This window comes from Scyliorhinus canicula, chromosome 2 (genome assembly GCF_902713615.1).
Source record: "Scyliorhinus canicula chromosome 2, sScyCan1.1, whole genome shotgun sequence".
NCBI classification, from domain to species: Eukaryota; Metazoa; Chordata; class Chondrichthyes; order Carcharhiniformes; family Scyliorhinidae; genus Scyliorhinus; species Scyliorhinus canicula.
The window spans coordinates 251,793,521-251,819,856 of NC_052147.1; positions in this window are offsets into that span (position 1 = coordinate 251,793,521).

Here is a 26,336-nt window from a genome sequence, read left to right on the forward strand (position 1 = left end):
CCACCCCAGGCAGAAGTGAGGAAGACGCTGGATGAACTGCACACAGTCATAAACAACTATGAAACAGAACACCCGGAGGCCTTGTTCATCATGGCCGGAGACTTCAACAAAGCCAACCTCAAGAGTGTACTGCCGAAATTCCACCAGCACATCTCCTGTCCCACCAGGGGCGACAACACTCTTGACCACTGCTACTCAAAAATCAAGGGCGCCTACCGTTCCATCCCCCGACCGCATTTTGGGAAATCAGACCATAAGACTGGGCTCCTTCTCCCGGCTTACAAGCAGAAATTCAAGCGGGAGAATCCAGAAGGTTGTGCAGTGCTGGTCTGAGGAGACAGAAGACCTCTTATGTGACTGCTTAGAGACAGTGGACTGGTACATATTTAAGAACTCAGCGACTAACTTAAATGAGTATGCCACCACCGTCACAGACTTTATCAACAAATGTGTGGACGACTGCGTGCCAAAGAAAGCAGTACGTACGTTCCCCAACCGGAAACCATGGCTCAACCGCGAGATTGACTGAAGGACAGATCTGAGGTGTTCAAGGCAGACGACCCTGTCCTATACAAGAAATCCAGGTACGACCTCCGCAAAGCCATCCGAGATGCCAAGAGAGAATATCAAACTAAGCTAGAGTCACAGACAGACTCTCGGCGGTTGTGGCAAGGACTAAACAACATAACGGGCTACAAAGCGAAGCCGAGCAGTATCTCTGGCAGAAGCGCACCCCTTCCCGATGAACTTAATGCATTCTATGCTCGGTTTGAGCAGGTAACCAACAATCCGCTGTCGAGTGCCCCAGCAGCCCATAATTCACCCATACCCACCATCACAGTTTCCGAAGTCAGATCGGCCTTCCTGAAAGTGAACCCAAGGAAGGCGACGGGCCCGGACGGGATCCCTGGTCGTGCACTCAGAGCCTGCGCAGACCAGCTGGCAGAGGTATTCACAAACTTCTTTAACCTATCCCTACTCCACTCCGAGGTCCCCACCTGCTTCAAGAAGACCACCATCATACCGGTACCAAAGAAGAACTAGGCAACATGCCTCAATGACTACCGCCCGGTGTCCCTGACGTCAGTTGTAATGAAGTGCTTTGAGAGGCTGATCATGAAGCGCATCACCTCCATACTCCCGGAACGCCTTGACCCACTTCAATTCGCATACCGTCGCAACCGGTGCACATCATCCCTAGAGCATCTCAAAAACAAGGACTCCTACATCAGACTCCTATTTATTGACTACAGCTCCGCCTTCAACACCATAATCCCAGTCAAGCTCATATCAAAGCTCCAAAACCTAAGACTTGGCTCTCCACTCTGCAACTGGATCCTTGACTTTCTGACCAAAAGACCACAATCAGTAAGAATGAACACCAACTCCTCCTCCACAATAGTCCTCAATACCGGTGCCCCGCAAGGCTGCGTACTTAGCCCCCTACTCTACTCCCTGTACACACACGACTGCGCGGCAAAACTTGGTTCCAACTCCATCTACAAGTTTGCTGACGATACGATCATAGTGGGCTGGATCTCGAATAACGAGTCAGAATACAGGAGGGAGATAGAGAACCTAGTGGACTGGTGTTGTAGAAGTGGATTTCATTTGGAACTTCGCTGATAGGGTTAATATAACAGTTCTGAAAAGCTCTGTGAAAGAGATGTCAACAGGTCAAGGGATGAAATAAAGGGAGTGTGTCTGACCGGCATCTGTGAAAGCAAAGATGTCAGAAGGTTATGGGATGGAATATAGGGAGTGTGACTTTGGTACTAATTAATGTTCTGACCGCATCTGTAAAAGCAGAGAGGTCAAAAAGGCAAAGAATGGAATGAATGGGAACCGTTACTTTATTGCAGAGATAACATAATTAAGCTTGTTTGACCAGTTGGAACAAATAAACATTGAAATGTAAGAGGGACTGTCTTTGGAGTGAGTTGAGCCATATGGCCATGGGATACAAAAACCTTTGTATTAATATTGATAGTGACTTGTGCTAATGATTATGTCAAAAATAACCTCCCGACCTCGAAGAATAATTCCATATATGTACATGTTCTGGATCCTTGCCAAATCATAGGTGTATCTAGGAATTTAAAGGGACCACCCCTAAGCTGTAAGATGTATAAAGATACCGTCCTTATTCTGGGATTTTGGCACTTCTCGAAGGTGGTTACCCGACTGCTTAGAGATTTGTCCCGGCCGTAAATAAACGAATATTCGTTACTGACGTGTTCGAGTGTTTTACTTCTGGACTGACGATCAGATACGTGAAAGCGCAATTCACATTTGGTGGCCCGTACGGGGATCTCCAGAGGGGTCTGCGCAACTAACCGGCGTAATTGACTGAGCTCGTTCAAAGTAGAGGACGAATTTGGCCCCCAACGTGAGTAAAAATTTATTTTCCACCTTGGTATTCGCCTACTACTAGTTTGATCGTTGCTCAGCCTTGCCGTTGGTTTGTCGAGAAGCCTCTGCGAGATCCAGGTCAGTCCAGCGAACCCGTTTTAAAGAGGGTAAGTGAGTGAACCCTGTGGTTATCGTCTCCAGGGGCAGCCTGGGACTGCCGCCGTGATTCCAGGCAGCGTTCGCTGGAGTTACGGGCGGGGTTGCCAGGACTGCTAGGGGCAGCCTGAGGAGCCGCCGTGATTCCAGGCAGCGTTCGCTGGAGTTACGGGCGGGGTTCTCAGGATTGCTAGGGGACGGTTAACGGGCTGTGGGCAGCCTGGGACTGCCGCCGTGATTCCAGGCAGCGTTCGCTGGAGTTACGGGCGGGGTTGCCAGGACTGCTAGGGGCAGCCTGAGGAGCCGCCGTGATTCCAGGCAGCGTTCGCTGGAGTTACGGGCGGGGTTCTCAGGACTGCTAGGGGACGGTTAACGGGCTGTGGGCTCCGGACGGGACTGCCGCCGTGATTCCAGGCAGCGTTCTCTGGAAGTTACGGGCGGGGTTCTCGGAGCCTATCCCCCGGTATAACCCATACCTTCACCGAAGAATTTTACCTACTTACCCCTTAATAGCATTGGTGTCCTGGGTCCTGTGTTATTAAGGAAGTAAAGTAAGCTAATAACCACTTAAAATCTGGTCTTCTTGAGTTGAATTAGCTGTTTAAACTCGGCTGCTTTCCTTGTCTTTCTCCAGCAGGCTGCGTCTCTCTCTCTCTCTCTCTCTCTCTCTCTCCTGTTGCTGTTGCAGAGTGCTGCTGCTTCTGCTCCCTGGGTTTATATTCTCTTTCGAAGAGTTATTAAGTTTTAACGACTGTATTGTATATGGGCTTGTTTCACTTTGATAGTTTAAAAGTATCTTTGATGTAAACATCTTACTACAACTAATTATTCATTTCAGGCATATCGTCTCCTCTCAGATTTGATTTAAAAAATGCTTTCGTTTCAATAGTTAACTTTTATTTCTGTGATTTCAAATCGTTCAATTTTCCAATTGTCCCCAGTTCATAACTTTGCCTTTGATTTTGACTTAAATGATGTTTCTCGTAGCCAGGTCATCTCCAATTTTCTTTTAATTAACTTGATGTTTGTAGAATTTTACCCCTTAAATTGACACTAAATTCGACTGAGCATCTTCCATTCTTTCCAGCTGTTTACTAAGAGAGTTTATTTCAATTAAGGTGTGAAACTTTGCTCTTAGGTGTATGCTAAAATTTAACTTGGGTGTGACTTGAAAGACTTGCCTGTTTTAAACATTCGTCACTTAATGCAATTGAAACTCTCATCCATGCTTTTTCAGATGCTTTCTGAGATAGTTACATTCCATGAAGGTGTGAGCCATTGTTTCTGCTGAAGCCTGCTTGTGAGCAAGAATCTGCATTTTATAACCCTGCTCTTTACAGCTGCTATTAACCTTTTGTGGGATCTTTCCCTGTACCCTCTCAAACCAGATATTGCCAGACTTTCATGTTTCAAATGACACATTTTTCTGTATTATCAAGAACCCACCGCAAAGAAATTAATTGCCTTGTGGAGGGAATACTGTCAGTCATTGAAAGATGCATCTATACTGGCTAGCTGGCAGGAAAATGCCTCAAAATTGGGTATTGGCCTCACTGAAGGGGGAATTGTTAAAACAGTAGAGGTCTTAGAAAGGGAATGTAAAGAATATAAGAAACGTAAGAATGCTACTCCTCCCCCCGGCACCGGTCAGCAATGCGAAGCAAGGTTGGGGGGAGGGGGACGATTAGGATGAGGAACATCTGTTCAATTGCGGGGGACGTCAAAAGCCCCCACAGCCCCCACAGCCTCCACAGCCCCCACAGCCACCTCCGCCACCGCCCCTGGAATGTGATCAGTATTATGCGTAACTCAGTATGTTCAGAACTACATTGGTCTCAGAATAAACAGATAAAGGATTTGTGCTGGGCAGTTTCGAAACTGCTGCGTTGAAATTGACACTGCATGGCTCCGCAGGGTCCTAGTGCCCGCTGATCACAAACAGTCACTAGCAGAACCGCCTCAAGGAGGCACTCCTCCAGGCCCCTGCCCTTGGTCGACCCTTATATGATCGCCCTTTTCAGCTCTATTGCACAGTCCTTGCCGACTGCGCCACAGCTGTCCTGACCCAACGCCACGGCGACCGCTGTCGCCCGGTTGCATACTACTCCTCTAAACTCGATCCGGTAGCCCTTGGCTATCCTATCTGTACCCAAATTCTTGCAGCTATCTACAACAGCCTGCAATCGGCTGCTAATATTACCCTCCAACAAGATATCACTGTCTATAGTTCCCATTCTGTTACGGCCCTTTTGGGACAGCTACAGACTCAGCATCTCACGATGGCTCGTCAGAATAGATATGAGATTGCTCTCCTTAATAACCCAAAGGTCCAGTTTGCCCACTGCACCACTATCAACCCTGCTAACTTTTTGACGCATCCTTCCACAGACATGCTCGACCCAACTCATGACTGTCTGCAACTGTTGCAGGAAGTCTCCTCGGTTCGAGACGACCTCTCCGATATACCCCTCCCAAGTGCAGATTGTTCCTTTTTCACCGATGGAAGTTCTTCCGTCGGCGAAAGGGGGGATAGACAATCTGGCTATGCAATCATCGATCAAGACGGTGACGTAGTAGAAGCAGCAGCATTTGAAGTTCCCTTTTCTGCCCAACAGGCAGAATTGTTTGCGTTAATACGAGCATGCATATTGGCACAGGGGAGGAAGGTTAATATTTATACAGATTCCCGATACGCCTTCGGGGTAGTACATGATTTCGGGCAATTATGGAAAAACAGAGGATTTCTAACCTCCGCTGGTACACCCATCTCACACCAGCAGTTAGTAACCCAGTTATTGCAGGCCCTTATGCTCCCAGACAAGATAGCGGTGATAAAATGCGCAGCGCATACAAAAGGCACAGGACTGGTGGAAACGGGCAACAGGAGAGCGGACGAGAAGGCAAAAGAAATTTCTAAATCTGGCAAACTAATGGTGCCTAGAATGATGAGGCAGACTAAAACCCCCTCGGGAAAGTCCCCCTCTGAAAAACCTATGCCAACCATTGCTGACATAATCCAAATGCAGGAGGACGCTCCTGCAACTGCTGTAAATATGTGGAAAAACTTAGGATGTATATATGATATCGAAAATAAGCTGTGGGTCACCCCGGTAGGACAAACATGTATGACCGATGCATTAGCAGCCTGGGTGACCGAATGTGTACACTTTGCAACTCACTGTGGAGCTCGTGCCACAGGGGACATATTGTTAAAAAGCTGGTGGCACCCACGACTGCAAGAAATGGCCCAACAAATTAGCAGTCGGTGCCTAATCTGTCAACAGCACAACCCCGGTAAGGCCGTCCCCTGTGATCCTGGCACAACCCCCTTACCTGAGGGTCCATTTGAGACCCTGCAAATGGATTACATTGAGTTGGAAAGATGTCAATGCTATAAATATGTGTTAGTCATTGTGGACACTTTTAGCAAATGGATCGAGGACTACCCGACTACGGATAACAAGGCCTCGACAGTAGTTAAGGTGTTAATGCGAGAAATTGTTCCGCGATTTGGAATTCCAGCCCGGCTGAGCTCTGACAATGGTCCCCACTTCATAGGTCAAATCAATAAGGAATTCTGTGCTCTGCTAGGAATAAAGCAACAGTTTCATTGTGCCTACAGACCACAAGCCGCTGGAGTGGTGGAAAGGGCTAATCAGACTCTAAAGACTAAACTCGCTAAACTACAAGCAGACACTGGGGCCACTTGGCTCAAACTCCTGCCTTTAGCACTCTTCCAGCTACGTGCCACCCCCGCAGGAAAAACTCGCCTAAGCCCAGCGGAAATACTATATGGCAGACCCTTTCGAACGCCTTGGGACAGCAGTGTTCCACGGAATGTTCAATTCCATTACATGACTACCGAGATGGCTAATTATATATTAACACTAACTAGAATTTTGAAAGGATTACACTCCCGAGTTCGTGCCACCCAGGAAGAAATCCCCTCCATTACTCATGACGTCTCCATCAACCCTGGGGATTATGTCCTAATTCGAAATTGGACACGTAAGGGTTTGGAACCTCGATGGGAGGGTCCCCTACAGGTTCTACTCACTACCCCCACTGCAGTAAAAGTGGAGGGCCGGAACGCATGGGTACATATGCACCATTGTAAGTTAATTAAGTATCCATGATGTTCTAAACTTTTCCTTTAAGTCCTAGGAACACGAGTACCAGGATGAAGTCCCTCTTCACCGTCACAATACTCGCCACCCTGCTCTCTCTCGCTGCATCCGAAAGAAGGAGATGCCCATATGGAAGCCGACGTCCACCCCTGTGCCGAGAAGGAACCCCACGATGTGGAACAACGACAGATCTCCAATGGATCACCACCGCTATCAAAACCTGCCCAACCACCGTTCCTCCCGATGACCAGAAGCGCCGATTCCTGATTACGTACATGGTTCTAATGTACGATCGCCGCACATGCAGGTGGAACCACCGGTGCATTGATAAGGACAGGGTACAAATTTTACCATCAAGGACTACTCACCCCTACTCGCCTTCCAGAAGGAAGCGGGCAACGCACCATGTAACGGCAAATTCTTTTCTGTTTATGTCCTATGTCTATGCTAAGAAAGTGGGTGTCTCCTCTTGCTGGGTATGTACACAGGTCCCGACCCATGCCCATGGAGGCGTTCCCTTGATATCTGTTCCTTTCTCGATCGAACAGACGGCTGCATGGGTTATATTCCAGACAGTTCAGAGAATATCACGCGTCTGGTAACCCATATCAGAGATGGAGTACAGCGCTTGCGACTCGCCGGTCAGGCTGACTGGTGGAGCTGGATGTGGTCCAATTCTTGGGCCACTTACCTATTCCATGGGCTCATTATCTTCGTTACCATCTGTTTGTTGCTCTGTATCATAGCTACTGGTGTGAAATGCCTATGCAACCGTTTGGGTGCCACTGCATTACCACAGATGCTTCAGAGATCCGCCCTAGAAGAAAAAGGAAAACTGGTTCCACCTACCCCTGACCATATGAGGAAGTGGCATCCTGCCGGAGCCTAGTAGAGGAGGAGTACCTCCGCCTCGCTCTCATTTCCATCTAAAATATCCTGAGTGTTATGTGATCAAGGAATGATCAAAGGGGGGAATGTAGAAGTGGATTTCATTTGGAACTTCGCTGATAGGGTTAATATAACAGTTCTGAAAAGCTCTGTGAAAGAGATGTCAACAGGTCAAGGGATGAAATAAAGGGAGTGTGTCTGACCGGCATCTGTGAAAGCAAAGATGTCAGAAGGTTATGGGATGGAATATAGGGAGTGTGACTTTGGTACTAATTAATGTTCTGACCGCATCTGTAAAAGCAGAGAGGTCAAAAAGGCAAAGAATGGAATGAATGGGAACCGTTACTTTATTGCAGAGATAACATAATTAAGCTTGTTTGACCAGTTGGAACAAATAAACATTGAAATGTAAGAGGGACTGTCTTTGGAGTGAGTTGAGCCATATGGCCATGGGATACAAAAACCTTTGTATTAATATTGATAGTGACTTGTGCTAATGATTATGTCAAAAATAACCTCCCGACCTCGAAGAATAATTCCATATATGTACATGTTCTGGATCCTTGCCAAATCATAGGTGTATCTAGGAATTTAAAGGGACCACCTCTAAGCTGTAAGATGTATAAAGATACCGTCCTTATTCTGGGATTTTGGCACTTCTCGAAGGTGGTTACCCGACTGCTTAGAGATTTGTCCCGGCCGTAAATAAACAAATATTCGTTACTGACGTGTTCGAGTGTTTTACTTCTGGACTGACGATCAGATACGTGAAAGCGCAATTCACAGTGTAATGACAACAATCTCTCCCTCAATGCCAGCAAAACTAAAGAGCTGGTCATCGACTTCAGGAAGCAAAGTACTGTACACACCCCTGTCAGCATCAACGGGACCGAGGTGGAGATGGTTAGCAGTTTCAAATTCCTAGGGGTGCACATCACCAAAAATCTGTCCTGGTCCACTCACGTCGACGCTATCACCAAGAAAGCACAACAGCGCCTATACTTCATCAGGAAACTAAGGAAATTCGGCATGTCCACATTAACTCTTACCAACTTTTACAGATGCACCAAAGAAAGCATCCTATCAGGCTGCATCACAGCCTGGTATGGCAACTGCTCGGCCCAGGACCGCAAGGAACTTCAGAGTCGTGAATACCGCCCAGTCCATCACACAAACCTGCCTCCCATCCATGGACTCCATCTACATCTCCCGCTGCCAGGGGAAAGCGGGCAGCGTAATCAAGGATCCCTCCCACCCGGCTTACTCACTTTTCCAACTTCTTCCATCGGGCAGGAGATACAGAAGTATGAGAACACGCACGAACAGACTCAAAAACAGCTTCTTCCCCACTGTCACCAGACTCCTAAATGACCCTCTTATTGACTGACCTCATTATTGTATATCTTGTATACATTGTATATCTTGTGTTGCCCTATTATGTTTTCTAATGTATTTTCTTGTATTTTCTTGAATTTTGTTTAATGTACTTCCATGTACTGAATGATCTGTTGAGCTGCTTGCAGAAAAATACTTTTCACTGTACCTCGGTACACGTGACAATAAACAAATCCAATCCAATCCAATCCAATCCAGGTTCAGAAGCAAGAGGGTGGGGTTGGGAGGGGGTCGTAGAATCAGAAGGTAAGAGAGGGACAGTGGACTACCTTCCCAATTCAGTCAGGGACTGGGAAGGTCAAGGACCGCCTTTCTGTTCATTAGAGCCAATAGATACGCAAATTGGTCAATTAATGGTTTTTTAAAATAAACTTCCCAATTCTTTTTTTTCCAATTAAGGGGCAATTTAGCATGGTCAATCTATCGACACTGTACATCCTTGGGTTGTGGGGGTGAGCACCATGCAGACACGGGAAGAATATGCAGACTCCACATGGACAGTGAATCAGGGACGGGATCGAATTTGGTTCCTCGGCGGTCACTGATCTTGTTCCAAGAAGACAACTACATTGACAAAGATGGATAACAGCTTTCCATAAATGCTAGTAACTGGGCTTTGATCACCAGGACAACTGAAGTGCAAGGGTTGTGAAAACTGTTCAATGAAAGACTGATCCAAGAAAGAAGACCTCAGGACAGGAACAATCACGCTCTCATCAACAGGAAGAGAACAAACTAGCATTCTCTCAGGAGTTTTCTTCTCCCTCTTAGCACACCAGAAGATGATCTGAAATGATGAAGTATCTTCAATTTTGATGAGTAATTGAACAGCACTACCATTCACTGATGCATTGAAGACAAAAAATGTATTTAATATATGAGATTTGAATAAAAGAATGACAAAAATCAAATAGACATGGTCGGATATGAAGCCTTCCCTACCACACTTGGGATACTACTTGCACAGTGGCACAATGGTTAGCATTGCTGTCTACGGCGCTGAGTACCTGGGTTTGAATCCTGGCCCTGGTTCACTGTCTGGGTGGAGTTTGCATGTTCGGTGTCTGTGTGGGTTTCACCCCTACAACCCAAAAATGTGCAAGATAGGCAGATTAGTCACGCTAAATTGCCCCTTAATTGGAAAAAAATAATTGGGTGCTCTAAATTTATTTTTAAAAAGGATACTACTTTCACGTTCTGTAAGCAGTGGTTATATTGCTACACCTGCTTCAGGGTAAGGCTGCTGTGCTGTAGGCCATGACTCTCAGCATAACACAATAAGACAAAACTACCTTAAAACAATTGAACAAATCTCCAGAATTAGACAGAGATAAGATTCCTGTATAGGACGCTTCAGGTTGTTGTATCAGATATTTTGGTCCAGTTCACTGAGTCTTACCTAGTGTTATGGGCCAGGGTTTAGAGAACTCCAAAGTGTATCATGGAATTCACCTGACCCAAAACTTTCAATAGATTGTGGTTATGGGGAACACACGGGCCTACTTTACAGGTGTAGTGCATCAGAGAGTTAAAGTACTTTTAAATTAAAACAATATTTATTTATGAAACCAGTTAACACTTTATAAACCCACAGTAAACATCTTAACAACTATCAACACCAATAAATCCCCCAAAGAATACAGTATTCTATAAGTAACTCTTAATCTTTCCTTGCAACATCCATACGACAACATTTTTTTAAAAGGATTAAATTCTCGACTGAGAGCAGTTACCACTTTGAAATCACCTAATGGACATTCTTTAGCTTGCTGAGATTCATACACATCTTGCTGTGACTGCAGCTTCTCCAAATCTAAACGAAATTAAAAACACCCTGTAGCTGACAGCACAAAGCGAAAGCAAAAGCAGACAGACAGCCCATCTCCACCCACACTCTGACATCACTAATAAACACCCATTTCTTAAAGGTACTCTCACATGACACGAGATGTCTTTTAATAGCGATAGAACAAAGGAGAAACACAAATACAAGTCGGACAATCTTTATTCAATAAAGTTAACCCGTAATTAACCTAAGTATATATACAAGAACCACCCAAGGTTCAGTTATACTACCCGTAAAGAGGGTCTGGTGGATGAGCTTCAATTCCTGAGTCCCTTTGGTCCATTGTCATGAAGGTAGGTCTCACTGGCAGCTTCTTCCTTCCTTCCTTCCTTAGATGGTCAGTTTTTGGTTGGTCAAGGTCACCTTCCACATCAAGTCTTCTCTACCAATGTGCCCCAAGTGTCTATTTTTATCCCATTTTCCTTCACGCCCTTTTCATAGAATCATAGAATTTACAGTGCTGAAGGAGGCCATTTGGCCTATCGAGTCTGCACTGGCCTTGGAAAGAGCACCCTACCCAAGCCCACACCCCCAACCCATCCCCAGAGCCCAGCAACCCCACACAACCTTTTTTGGACACTAAGGGCAATTTAGCATAGCCAATCCACCTAACCCTGCACGTCTTTGGACCATGGGAAGAAACTGGAGCACTCGGAGGAAACCCACGCAGACACAGGGAGAACGTGCAGACTCCGCACAGACAGTGACCCAAGCCGGGAATCGAACCTGAGACCCTGGAGCTGTGAAGCAACTGTGCTAACCACTACGCTACCGTTTTGCCACCTCCTTGGCCTCCTGCCAATGAGGCCTCAGTAGGGGGTCCCAGCACCCAATGGTCTGGTTGATGGCCTGTTGACAGGACACCCGGGCCCATTCCATGTGTCCATGTGGCCTGCATGTACCCCTTGCCAAATAAGATAACGACGGGAACTTGGGGAGCCCAGGAGTCTGGCTCAATCTCGGCTGCAGACAGTAGACAGGTGCATATCAATAGGGTGCGATGATCTATTGATGGGCGATTAACTGGGCTGCACCAGACATGCCCAAGCAGCCTGTGTGAGTTCTGTACTTCGAACTTAGCCAAGTCCGAATTTCCAGCAGGCCGTTTGCTGGAGCTGACTGTAGTTTAATTTAAAGTGTCCAATTCCTCACTTTAGGATGTCCAATTTTATCATGCTCAAATCTAGGCCCGCCACGCTACAAGGTGGAGAAGATCTACAGTTTTGTTCTTTGCTTCTGCACGGAAGAATAACTTTGCTGAATGATGACTTTCTGATGAGATACGAATTTTGACGCCAAATTATATTCACAAAAAACAATAGGCTTTGTCGTCACTCTGGCTGTGTAACGCCCCATGGAATTGAGCATTCTGTTCACCCTACACAGCTCACTGTGGTTAGCCAGTGATATGCAATGTATCTCATTGGTGGGTTCAGTGGGACAAATATACAAATACAGCTCTTCAACCGTAAACACAACTGATCCCGCAAAAAGAGACATCAGGGGCGAAATTCTCCGAACCCGCGGAAAGTCGCAAAACCGTCGTAAAAATCGGGACCGTTTTACGACGGTCGCGAAGGCTTCATTTCCCGACGGATTCACTTCCTGGAAAGGGGCTAGTAGCGCGGCCGCGTCAATTACGTGCGTGATGACGACGGAACGCGACGACGACACGAACACGCCCATGTGACGCCGCCCGACGCCGTAAAAAGGCGCGGGCGACCACAGAATCTGTCGGGCAGGATGTCGGAGCCGAGGAGAGCTGCTCCTCGCTTTGTAGATGCTGACGTCGAGGCGCTGCTCGATGCCGTGGAGCAGAGGAGGGGCATCATCCGCCTGCGGAGAGGGCATCGCCAACCTGCCAGCGCGGTACGCCAGGCCTGGCGTGACGTGGCTGCTGCCGTCAGTGCTGTGGGGCAGACCCCTCGCTCAGCAGAGCAATGTAGGAAGAAGCTACACGACCTCACCAGGTCTGCCAGGGTAAGTGCCATGAGGGTGCCCCCTAGTCACAACCATCCCTCCCCCTTAACTTAAGCACACCCCCCCCCCCCCCCCGTGCCCGGGGGGGGGGGGGGGGGGGGGGGGGGGAGAGGGATTGGGGCAGAGTTATTTGAGGGTGGTTCACAAAGTTGTCGCAAACCCAGCGCTCTGGCCCCGAGGAGAGATGCAATCGTCTGATGACAACTTGCCCCCCCAAAACTGTGCCAGTATCTGAACGGACTGCTGATACCTACCGTTTTGTAATGATCTACCTATGTTCCCTCCCCCAACAGGCCAAGGCCGCTCATAACCACCGTGAGCGGCACAAGACTGGAGGGGGTTCGCCCAACCTGCACCCCCTCAGCACCTTTGAACAGAGGGCACTGGACCTTGTTGGGGGGTCTGCCACCCGCGATATCGCGCAATGCGAGGTTGGCGGAACTGCAGCAAGTGAGACAACCCTCCCTGACAAACACTCACCCCTCACCCATCCTCTGTCCCTTCACAAACCCTGCCCACTGGGACACCTCCCCCATCCTCTGTCCCTTCACACACCCTGCCCACTGGGACCGTCCAGCGGCCTGCCGAGCAAATCGAAATAACCCGTCTCATTCTCTTCCCTAGGACGTGATGCCGAACGACCAGGGCCGTCTGCCTCCAGACGGAGACAGGAATCTGCCGCCACCTCACCCGGGGCCTCACAACAGAGGGTGCCCGATCAGCGGGCAGCCCTATCCGCCCCAACCCAATCTGCGGACCAGGACGCACAGAGGGTTCGAAGTCCACCACCACCACCAGAAATGGCCAGGGACAACCCTCCTGTCGCTGAGCAGCCCCACACCATGGACGAGGCCCTAAACATTGAGAGCGTCGAGCTTGCGGCACTGCTTTCCCCCACCACATCCATCATCCCAGAGACACACACCCCGGCGGGCCTATTTAGTGATGAGTCTCCTGGGGCACAGTCTGGTTGGCACATCACAGCTGAGCAGGTACAGCAGGTGGAGGTCGGAGCAACAGAGGGCCCGGACTCGCGGAGGCCAGACCAGGCCCAGGATGCAGCTGGCTCCCAGACGTTTTCAGAGTTCCTGGAGTTCCTCAACCCACCCACACAGCCGATGCCTCAGGAAACCCAGGGAAACAATGGCGGGAGGAGGGCAGCCTTCCTGGCTCTGCAGACGCTGTTAGAGGAGTCGAACCGCGTCCAAGAGCAGGGAGTGGTGCCGCTCATGGCAGAGACCCAGTCCGACACCGCACGGGTGGCATCCGCGGTGGAGGCAATGGGTCAGGTTATGCAAGACGTTGGGGTTAATGTGCACGCGTCATCCTCGGCCCTGGACAGGGTTGCCCTCTCACAGGCAGCAATGTGCCAGAGCCAAACCGACATTGCCAGCGCCCTGCGGGCCATGGCACAGTCCCAGCAGTCGATAGCACAGTCGCAGCAGTCGGTCGCGGAGACCATCAACCGCCTGACACATGTGCTGGATGGCGTCGTGCACACACAGGTTGAGATCGCACAGTCCCTGGCGGGAATGTCTAACTCCCTGGACTCCGTCTCTGCAAACCTTCGGATCCTGGTGGATACCGTTGCAGGCCTCCAGGACTGGCAGCGCCAGGTGTCGGTGGTGCGACGGGGAACCTCCCCGCTCGCCCCTCTGTCCCAAAGTGAGGCCCGGGGGCCACCGGGCTCCCCGAGGGAGGAGGAGGTTTCGGGGCCCGTCCCATTAACTCCATCACGGGACGTCCCGGAATTCTCGGCCTCCCCCCGTCCCATCCCTGGTGCATCGGGTGGGCAGCAGGCAGAGCAGGGTGGCACAATGTCACCCGAGACGCCCGCAGAGCAGCCTGGCCCATCAAGGCCGGGTCGCCCCAGGAAACGCATAGCCAAGGAGAAACGAGTCGAGGGGGGCGATTCGCAGCAATCCTCCTCCACTCCTGCTGTATCATCTGGGGATTCACTTAGACGTAGTGGTAGGGCCCGTAAGGCAACTAAGATAGACACTGAGTAAGTTGGCACGGGTGAAGGGCACAGTTTAGTTGTAGGGGCTAGGGCACCTGTAAATAATTGTTAATATTAAACGCACTGTTCCACCTTACTTGTAATACCATGTGATTGTTCCACAGCCACAGGAATCGTGATGGTGACCGAGTGTCGCTGGGGTTGACGGGTGGTGAAACCTCGGTGCCGGGTGTGCAGTCCCTGCCCCTACCCCCCTCCCACAGCTAGCCCACGCGGGCACGTGATGGAGTGTCAGTGACGAACTCAGCGGCCACCAAGGTGGATGGTTCAGCTATTGCCATGGGTCAGACTCTCTCTAACGATTCTGAGCTCACAGCTCTTCGCAGAGCGGGCTGTCATCATTCCACATGGCACTGATCACACCCGCTGACACAGCCATCAATGTTGTGCCATTCCGTCTGTACCCAGTGATAAGCGTCATGTCGAAGTGGAGCAGTGTACGCTGAGGGGGGGGGGGGGGGGGGGGGGTTGTGGTGGTGGCAGTTGTGTGGTGACCCTCTGCATGACTAGCGATGCAGGTGGTGGTTTGGTGTTCATCGGGGACGTCACATGCGATGCGTGAACCGTGCTGCCACCAGGGCGTCGCGTGCCCGCCGTCCTTGCCGGGTCCGTCGTGCCGCCTCCTGGACATCACCAGCACCTGGGTCGTGTCTGCGTTCTGCGCCCGCCACTCCGCCAGCCTCCTCCTCCTCCTCCTCCTCCTCCTCCTCCTCCTCCTCCTCCTCCTCTGTGCTGGCACCACTGCCACTAGCTTCTCCCTCCGCCTCCTGCAACAGGTCATCTCCCCTCTGCATCGCGATGTTGTGCAGCGCACAGCAGACCACTACAATGCGAGTGACCCTGTCGGCCTGGTACTGCAGGGCCCCTCCGGAGCGGTCCAGGCACCTGAATCTCATCTTCAGGAGGCCAAGGCAGCGCTCCACCACACCCCTGGTTGCTGCATGGGCCTCGTTGTATCGTGTTTCCGCATTGGTCTGAGGCCTCCGTATAGGCGTCATCAGCCAAGACCTCAGCGGATAACCCCTGTCACCTAGCAACCAGCCCCTCAGCCGGGGGGGACGTCCCTCAAACATCGCAGGGATGAACGACTCGGCTAGTATGTAGGAGTCATGCACACTCCCTGGGAACCTTGCACAGACGTTCATGAACCTCATGTGGGGGTCGCATACCACCTGGACATTAATGGAGTATGTCCCCCTCCTGTTTGTGAACACTTCCTTGTCCACAGCAGGCGGGCGCATGGGGACGTGAACACAGTCGATTGACCCCTGAACCCTCGGTATCCCGGCCTCACTGGCAAATCCACGGGCTCGTGAGTCTTGACTTGCTTGGTCCTCGGGAAAGGTGATGTAGCGGTCCGCGATGGCATAGAGGGCGTCGGTCACATCCCGGATGCACCTGTGCACCGATGACTGGGAGATCCCAGAGACGTCCCCGCTCGGAGACTGGAAGGAGCCGGTAGCATAGAAGTTCAGAGCGACCGTCACCTTGATGGCTACCGGGATCGCGTGTCCTCCCCCCGTTCCACGTGGGGCGAGGTGCGACAGGAGTTCGCAGATATGTATCACCGTCTGCCTACTCAGCCGGAGTCTTCTCCTGCAGGTGATGTCCGGCATTGTTAGGAAAGAGACCCGGACACGGTACACCCTCGGCTTTGGTCGTCGCCTCTGGCGCCGTGGCTGCACCCTCACTCTCTCCTCTTCCTCTTCCTCCTCCTCCTCCTCCTCCTCCTCCCCCCCCCCCCCCCCCCCCATGCTGCTCGACGACTGGCAACTCCTCGGCTCTTCCCTCTGCTGCTGCAGCTGGCCCTGCAGCCACTGCGGGTTGTGGGTGTGGATGCTGCTGCATCTCCAAATCCAGTAGAGCGGCCCCAACCACTGCGCAGAACATAGCCGTTCTGTTCCCATGCATCGTGCTAACCTACAGAAGGGTGGTGGGGGGCAGAGAAACGGGACATGTTGGACGGAGGTTAGTCGACACCTCGGCAGCCGCCAGCCATGGGATACCAGTGTGTCCCGGTGGCCTGGTCGCGCTGCTGACACGCGGTCAGCCTAACCCCTGGTCACTTTCTGCATTCAACGGCCAGTAAACTATGGCCTCCTCACGGGTGCGTCAGTGGCCTGTGTCCGGAAGCCACAGGGGAACCAGCGGCCGTGTCCTCGTCACCGGCACACCATGGCATGCTGGCAGACATTTTGTTACGGGGTTGGACGGCTCACTCTCTACCTAACCCCCCCCTCCGTCGCCCCCCACTGCCTCCCCCGTCTCCCCCACTGCCTCCCCCGTCTCCCCCACTGCCTCCCCCGTCTCCCCCACTGCCTCCCCCGTCTTCCCCACTGCCTCCCCCGTCTCCCCCACTGCCTCCCCCGTCTCCCCCACTGCCTCCCCCGTCTCCCCCGCTGCCTCCCCCGTCTCCCCCACTGCCTCCCCCGTCTCCCCCACTGCCTCCCCGTCTCCCCCACTGCCTCCCCCGTCTCCCCCACTGCCTCCCCCGTCTCCCCCACTGCCTCCCCCGTCTCCCCCACTGCCTCCCCCGTCGCCCCACACTCCCCCCGCTCTGGACCCCCTCCCGTTCCCAGGGATGCCTTCCCCGTTGTGGCCAGACTCGAGCGGTGCGCTGAGCAGTGCGCTGAGCGGTGCGCAGAGTGGTGCCCTGACCTCCTCCAAGCAGTCGTCGGCCAGGCCGACTGGTTGACGAATTTAAAAAGCAGGTGTGTTTCACGACGTCCAAACAGGGCGCCATGACGTCGGGACTTCGGCCCATCCGGGCCGGTGAATAGCGGGGGGTGCTATCAGTGGCGATTCTGGTCGTGTCAGGGGCAGGAAGGAGGCGTTTTTCGGGAATCGCGACTCCGACATTTTGCGGGGTTCGGAGAATAGCGGGAGGGCGTCGGAACAGCGTCGCCGTAAAAATTTCCGACGCCCGCTATTCTCCGAACCGTCGTGAGTCCGGAGAATCTCGCCCCAGATTTCTTATGCTTTGGCAGCAGGTTTAAAGAGCATACCAATCTCCGGGACCTGGTCTTCCAACAGATCACTCATTGGTATAACAGCCTCTTTTTCATAAACTTCTTCAGAAAAGAGTCATCCTGCATTTAGAAACTCCTCCAGTGAATGGTCGCTATTTTCTTCAATGCCTTTGAGCAAGGCCTTCAAAACGAATTATGATATCTGCAACCTCTCCCTGCTGTGAATTAGAAGGTGCATTTGTGCGGTGCCACTGCATAATGGACAAACATTATCAGATGCTGCAGAATCAAAATCCATTGGGCGCGATTCTCCGCAAATGCGAAGAGTCGTGAAGGCTGCCGTGAAACTGGCCGTGTTTCACGGCAGCCTCCGCGCCCCCCCCCCCCCCCAGACCCGATTCTGCTCCCCGGTCGGGGCTAGCAGCGGGGCCCCGTGAACCTCGGCATCGCAGGCTTAGCGAACTTCGCTAAGCCCGCGCGCCAAGGATAACGGCAGCTGACACAAACGATGACGTCAGCCGCGCATGCGCGGATGATGTCATCATGCAGATGCGTGAAACCCGCGCATGCGCGGGCCGTTATGCTCCTCAGCCGCCCCGCGGACTGATCCAGTGGGGCGGCGGAGGAACAAAGAGTGCGTGGGGTTCGGACCCGCTGCCCGCGATCGGTGCCCACTGATTGCGGGCCCATGCCACCCTTGGCATGGCCGTGGTGCGGCCGTGCCAATCGGTGGCATGGTTCTCCAGAACGGCACTTTGCGGCTGTTTTCACAAACGGTGAGAGCAGGTGTGTTGGAGTTCGTGAAAACGGCCGTAAAGGCCTGGGAAATCGGCCCATCGGCTAGGGGAGAATCGCTGCTCGCCGTAAAAAACGGCGAGCAGCGATTCGTGTCGTGGGGCGGCCGTGGGGGGGGGGGGGGGAGAATAGCGGGAGGTCGGGAAAAATGTCGGGAAGGCCCTCCCGCTATTCTCCGACCCGTCGTGGGGGGCGGAGAATCGCGCCCATTGGCTCTGCACCTGACTTTGGAAATTTCTTCATGAATAATACCTAGCTGTACTGTATACTGCTGTCGGACTTTGTCTACTGTTTCCAGAATGCCCAGTTATATGCATGCATTTCTGCTCAATAAAGATTGACTTTGATTGTGCAAGATACTGAGGGTCTCAATAACCTATCACCGTTGTGGCTGAAGATGGCAGTTATCTGACTTTTACTTGAAGATCCATACCACCTGGGCTTGAAATGTAATTCTCGATGACTGGATGTCTACTGCTTTGAGATATTCCAAACGATCAGCTAGTATTTAACACTGACTTCAGCATCAAGTTTTAATTCAGCTTTGATAATTCCGTTTTAAAGCCTTTAACTTCTAAAGCAACTGTCCAAGATATTTGTTCTTGAATCTGTACCATTCCGAGGAAATCTGTAGTCTCATTTTTTAACTAGTTCCAGTTTGCTGTATTGTCCGCATTTCATAGGCATTCCTCTGCTTTCTTCCTTTAATTACATATTTCGATGCACAGATCTATTTGAAGCGTCCTGTCTTTCCATATTGGAATCCCCCCCCCCCCACCCCCACAAGACCATTGGGCAATCTTGCCTTCTGCGCTCTTTCGTGCTAGGGCATGAGCATTTAATATGTTTGACCCATTTTGGCAGGCTTTTGTGTGTGCGAGGCTGCTGCTTTGGGCCTACTCAACTAACTGCCTCATCCCACGCCTCATTGTTTCCATCAATTATGACCTTGTTTTGCTTCCTAAGTTTGGCCTGTCGAATGTATTGAAATGCTTGATCAAGTGTTAGGTTGTCTTTTGTCTGGAAAAAAAATCTGACAGTTTTCATCATAGGCTCTGATGCTTCCTTTGAAGACATCTTGTCCCGGGCGGCACAGTAGCATAGTGGTTAGCACTGTTGCTTCACAGCTCCAGGGTCCCAGGTTCTATTCCCGGCTTGGGTCACTGTCTGTGCGGAGTTTTCACGTTATCCCCATGTCTTTCCTCCCACAGTGCAAAGATGTGCAGGTCAGGTGGATTGGCCATGCTAAACTGCCCTGAGTGTCCAAAAAGATTAGGTGGAGTTACGGGGATAGGGTGGAGGTGTGGGCTTAAGCCTGGGCCGGTGCAGACTCGATGGGTCATATGGCCTAACTTCAGCACTGTAAATTCCATGATCTATCATCTATGATTTCTCCCAGTGGGTGTTCTGTTGATGGCACCAAATCATTGTAAGATTAGTATTTGGATCTTTCTTTGGCTAACTTGTAGCCTAGTCAGGATTGGGAAGGTTTCCTTCCACTTATGAGTGAATTAGGTCTAACTCCTAATTCGGTCCGACTCCGGCTTGGGTCACTGTCTGTGCAGAGTCTGCACATCCTCCCCGTGTGTGCGTGGGTTTCCTCCGGGTGCTCCGGTTTCCTCCCATAGTCCAAAGATGTGCAGGTTAGGTGGATTGGACATGATAAATTGCCCTTAGTGTCCAAAATTGCCCTTAGTGTTGGGTGGGGTTACTGGGTTATGGGGATAGGGTGGAGGTGTTAACCTTGGGTAGGGTGCTCTTTCCAGGAGCCGGTGCAGACTCAATGGGCCGAATGGCCTCCTTCTGCACTGTAAATTCTATGATCCAGTAGATTTCTTCAAAAATGTCTTTATTTGAATTCTACATATCAGGTTCTAGGTAAGTAAATCTCTCTTGCGAACAGACTATTCCACCTTGCACATGACTGCTCATATCACTGTTACATCATAGTGCACATCACTATCTCATAGCATAATTATTCAGCCATTATTCCACAAACTTTACCTTCATTCAGTGGTTTTCTCTGCGTGGCTGGTTCTGTTGGATGAAGTGCTAGCAGTAGCCATAGCTGCCGATAATGTTGCTGGAACTGAAGATCAGCCGGCCAACTAATTGACTGGCAGCTTTTGGAAGCAAAACCTTTGCCCTTAAAGAGATTGGAGACCCAACGCCATGTAGTTATTTCCCTGACGGCCATCAGTCATGTTGGGGCACTTGGAAATGGCAGCTGTCGGGTTGCCCCAATTTCCAGCTGGTGGATGGTGCCACCCCTGCAGCCATTAAATTCAGTCCTTCATGCGGAGAGTTCCCTAAAGACATCTGGATATGATCGACAATAAAAGAAAAACACTGACGGTGTTGAAGATCTGAAATGAAAACAGAGAGTGCTGGAAACGCTCAGCCAACCTGGCAGCACCTGTGAAAGGAGAAACGGCATTACCATTTCAAGTTCAATATGACTTTTCTTTAGAATAAATAGAGTGCAAGGAAACAGCTCAGAATGAAGCATAAGCAAACAATGAGTCAAGGATGCGCATTCAGGTAGAGTACTCATGAATGAATGACTTCTGTTGCCTTCTCACAAGGCTCAATAAGGTTGGTCCAGCATGACTTTCCCTTTGGAAATTGATCCTGGCTATTCATGCTTGTATTTTTTCCTAAATACACTTCCATTTTATTCTTTAATACAAAATCCATTATATTCCCCACAGTCGATGTTAAGCTGACTGGGGCATGTTTTGCCCCCTTTCTTAAATATAGCAATTACGTTAGTTATCCATCAGTCCATTGGCACTATACTTTTTCCCAACAAATTATTGAATATGTGTCATGATTCTTCTGCTATCTCTCCCCTAGATTATTTTAAAATGCATGGATGCAATCCATTCAAACCAGGGGTTTTATTCACTTCGAGTTTGATTTAGTTTATTCAATACATCTGCATTTTCATTTTAAATGGACTTATCTCATCTCACACCTCATCATTCAACGCCATGTCTACCTGCTCTATCTCTCTGGTAAATACCAAAGCTAAATAATTATTTCATATTTCTGCCATCTCTGTGGTATTATCCTGTCCATCCCTTAATTGTCCTATTCCTATCCCAGCCTTCTGTTTATTTATTGATGGACCCGTAAAATGCTTTATTATTTTGAATTATGTTCCCCGATAATTTAATTTTCTACTCCCTCTTTGCCTTCGTAATTCTTCTTTTACTTACCTTCTAATTTTACCATATTATCTTATCATGCTTTCCTCTACTATTGATGTACCAGATGCACGCCTCTTCTCTAATCCTAAATTGTCCTCTGATGTCTTTCTTTTTCCATGTAGTCTCATTAGTGTTCAGTTGTTTTTTTCCTTATAAAGCAGACCAAGCAGGCCAGCAGCACGGTTCGATTCCCGTACCAGCCTCCCCGGATAGGCGCCGGAATGTGGCGACTAGGGGCTTTTCACAGTAACTTCATTGAAGCCTACTCGTGACAATAAGCGATTTTCATTTCATTTCATTTCATAATTCAACTAAGCTCTCTTCTCCCTGCCCTGCCAGCATGAATCTTCCAGTGGCCTTTCAAATAAAATGCCCTTCACTCATTCTTCTGAGCATATTTTAATGGAATTCTGGTATCAAGGCACCCACTGGTGATTCTTTGATCTTCAACTCTCCAAAACAAGCTTTGTTTCATTCTGACCAGCACACCATTTGGTGATTAACCAAAAAACAAGTTTATTTTTCTTCCTAGAAGAATAGCAACTGTTTTTCGGCTGACTGCCTTTGAGAGTTTGTAAGTCTGCAAGCAGCAAGAACTGGTGCCACCTCCTATGTGTTTAGATATTTAACTAACGCCTTATACAATAGGTTTTGATGGAGGCCCCTGTCCCCATGCCAACCAGGTCACAACAGCCTGTATCTGGACAGAATTAGTACAAAGTCACAGGGACTAGTCTCCGGGCAGAACTAAGAGGGTACGTTCCCCTCTTCACTACTCTACCTTGAATTTTAAAAAAACAGTTTAAAGCATAAACATCTTATGAAGCCTCACATTTGTAACAATGTTCCCTTACTTTTACTTTTGTTATCTGATCTTGTTCATTCCCATCACGGAATTTTCCCTTACTAGACTTTTTGCATATTGGATTAGAAAGCAGGCATAAGCACATTGTAAGAATTCCATTTAATGCTCTTCCGGTTGCGACTATGACCAGCTAAGTCGCACGTTTGGCTGCTCCTGCGAGGAAGGTGTTTTCGGGCCGATTGGAGGGCCCCTAACGGCGCTGGAACGACGATTCCCGGTGGGGGAAGATTCCCAGAGGAGAACCCTGCAAAACTTATGGTCGTCACCCGAAGTGGGGCAGAAAAAAAAGCGGCAGCAGCTCCCCGAAAAAAGCGGGGGAAGAAACCCAAAATGGCGGCCGGCGGCGCACCCGAGGACTGGAGGAAATGGGCGGAGGAGCAGCAGGCCGTTCTCCTGCGCTTCTTCACGGAGCTGAAAGTGGAGCTGCTGGAGTCGATGAACGCGACGACCACCAGGCTGATGGGAGCCCAGGCGACCCAAGAGGCGTCAATTCGGGAGCTGCAGCAGGAGATGGCTGTGAGGGAGGAGGAGGCCACGGTCCTCGTGGGAAAGGTGGAGGTGCACGAGGCACTCCACCTGAAATGGCAAAACCAACTGGAGGAGATGGATACCCGCATGAGGCGGAAAAACCTGAGGATCCTGGGCCTGGCAGAAGGGCTGGAGGGGTCGGACCTCCCGAGGTATGTGGCAGAAATGCTGGGCTCACTGATGGGGGCAGGGGCCGTCCCTTCGCCCCTGGAACTGGAGGAGGCCTACAGAGTAATGGCCAGGAAGCCAAGAGCAAACGAACCCCCGAGGGCGGTGCTGGTTCGGTTCCAGCGACTCAGTGACCGGGAGAGGGTGCTGAGGTGGGCCAAGAGAGAGAGGAGCAGCAAATGGGAGAACTCGACGGTGAGGATCTACCAGGACTGGAGTGCGGAGGTGGCAAAGCGGCGGGCCCGGTTCAACCGGACGAAGGCGGTGCTGCATGCCAAGAGAATCAGATTCGGGATGCTGCAGCCAGCGCGCTTGTGGGTGACCTATAAGGACCAGCACCACTATTTCGAGTCCCCGGAGGAGGCGTGGGCCTTTGTCCAGGAAGAAAAGCTGGACTCGAACTAGAACCAGGGGATACTTGGCGGTCGTTGCCGCTCTGGTACTTTAAGCTGGACACGTGGCTTTCTTTTGGTTGGATTTTCACTTGGCTGTATTTTTGGACCCCTTTTTTTTCTCTCTACCAGTTTTTTTCTTTTTTCTGTTATTTATAATGTTATGTTGGGGGGGCGGGGTGGGGGGGGAGTGCCGGGGGTATGTGTTTCTTATGGGGGGTTTTTTTATCGGTGTGGGATCGGGGACGGGGGTGGAACTGAAGATGGAGGGGTGGGGAGTGGCAGGGCGAAAGCGCGGGCTTTCCTCTGGTTTCCCGCACGCGGGGCAGAGGAGGGAGGAGGGTGGGAGGAAGGGGCGTGGTCAGCAATGGCTCCCTTTCCCGCGCTGGAGCGGGGTCAAGGAGGGGTGGTAAGGGGGGGGATGTCCCCCATGCCGGGAGGAGTCGGATTGTGGCAGGGGCAGCTGGGTCAGCGTAAACCAGCTGACTTACGGAAGTACTATGGAGGGTGCATCGCGGCTAGGAAGGGTCCTAGCCTGGGGGGGAGGGGGGTGGGGGGGGGAGGGGGAGGAGGGAAGGGGGGGGCTACCGGGTTGCTGCTGAAAAGGCCAGGGAGGAGAAGTTGAGGACCGGAGGGGTGGGGGGAGGTGGCCATCGCCATGGGGAGCGGGTCAGAAGGGGAGGGCTGACTCGGGGCGAGCAGGTGACAGGATATGGCTAGTCGGCAGGGGAGAGGGGCGGGCTGCCCTTCGACCCGGCTGATCACTTGGAATGTGAGGGGGCTGAATGGGCCGGTCAAGAGAACGAGAGTAATCTCGCATTTGAAGGGACTGAAGGCGGATGTAGCAATGCTACAAGAGACCCATTTGAAGGTGGCGGACTAGGTCCGCCTGAGAAGGGGGTGGGTGGGACAGGTGTTCCACTCAGGACTGGACGCAAAGAACCGGGGGGTGGCGATCCTGGTAGGGAAGAGGGTGTCGTTCGTGGCGGCGGAGGTGGTGGCGGATAAAGAGGGTAGATATGTCATGGTGAAGGGTAGGCTACAGGGGGAGAAAGTGGTGATGGTTAATGTGTATGCCCCGAATTGGGACGACGCTGGCTTCATGAGGCGCCTACTGGGCCTCATTCCGGACCTGGAGGCAGGGGGCCTGATCATGGGGGGGGGGACTTCAACACAGTGCTGGACCCCGTGCTGGACAGATCGAGTTCAAGGACGAGTAGGAGGCCGGCAGCGGCAGAAGTGTTAAAGGGGTTTATGGAGCAGATGGGAGGGGTAGATCCCTGGAGGTTTGGGAGGCCGAGGGCGAGGGAGTATTCCTTTTTCTCCCATGTCCACAGAGTCTATTCTAGAATTGACTTCTTTGTATTGAGCAGGGGACTGATCCCGAAAGTACGGGAAGTGGAGTACTCGGCCATAGCGGTCTCAGACCATGCGCCACACTGGGTAGATTTGGAAATGGGGGAGGCGCGAGACCAGCGTCCGCTGTGGCGCCTGGATGTGGGGTTGCTGGCGGATGAGGAGGTGTGTAAGAGGGTCCGGAAGAGCATTGAAAGATATCTGGACACTAATGACACGGGGGAGGTGCAGGTGGGGATGGTCTGGGAGGCCCTGAAGGCGGTGATCCGGGGGGAGCTGATCTCCATACGGGCACATAGGGAAAGGAGGGAGAGACAGGAGAGGGAGAGGCTGGTGGGGGAGCTTTTGGACGTGGATAGGAGATATGCGGAGGCACCAGAGGAGGGGCTGTTGGGGGAACGGCGCAGTTTGCAGGCTAAGTTCGACCTGTTGACCACCAGAAAGGCAGAGACACAGTGGAGAAGGGCGCAGGGCGCGATTTATGAATATGGGGAGAAGACGAGTAGGATGTTGGCGCATCAGCTCCGCAAGCGGGATGCGGCTAGAGAAATTGGGGGAGTGAGGGAGAGGGGTGGGAACGTAGTGCAGAAGGGGCCAGAAGTAAATGGGGTCTTCAGAGACTTCTATAAGGAGCTGTATCGGTCAGAGCCGCCGACGAGGGGAGGGGGGATGGAGAGCTTCTTGAACAAATTGAGGTTCCCCAAGGTCCAAGAGGAGCTGGTAGAGGGGCTGGGGGCGCCGATAGGGTTAGAGGAGCTAGTCAAGGGGATTGGGCATATGCAGACGGGGAAGGCGCCGGGGCCAGACGGGTTCCCGGTGGAATTTTACAAAAAATATGCGGATTGGGTGGGCCCTGTGCTGGTACGAGCCTTCAACGAGGCATGGGAGGGGGGGGCTCTGCCCCCGACAATGTCGCAGGCACTGATCTCTCTGATCTTGAAGCGGGACAAGGACCCCGTGCAGTGTGGGTCATATAGGCCTATCTCGCTCCTGAATGTGGACGCCAAGTTGCTGGCAAAGATCCTGGCTACCAGGATAGAGGATTGTGTGCCAGGGGTGATACACGAGGACCAGACGGGTTTTGTGAAAGGGCGGCAGCTTAATACGAACGTGCGGAGACTGCTAAACGTCATCATGATGCCGGCAGTGGAGGGTGAGGCGGAGATAGTGGTGGCATTGGACGCGGAGAAAGCATTTGATAGGGTGGAGTGGAAGTACCTGTGGGAGACGCTGGAACGGTTTGGATTTGGGGAGGGATTTATTAAATGGGTGAAGCTGCTCTATTCG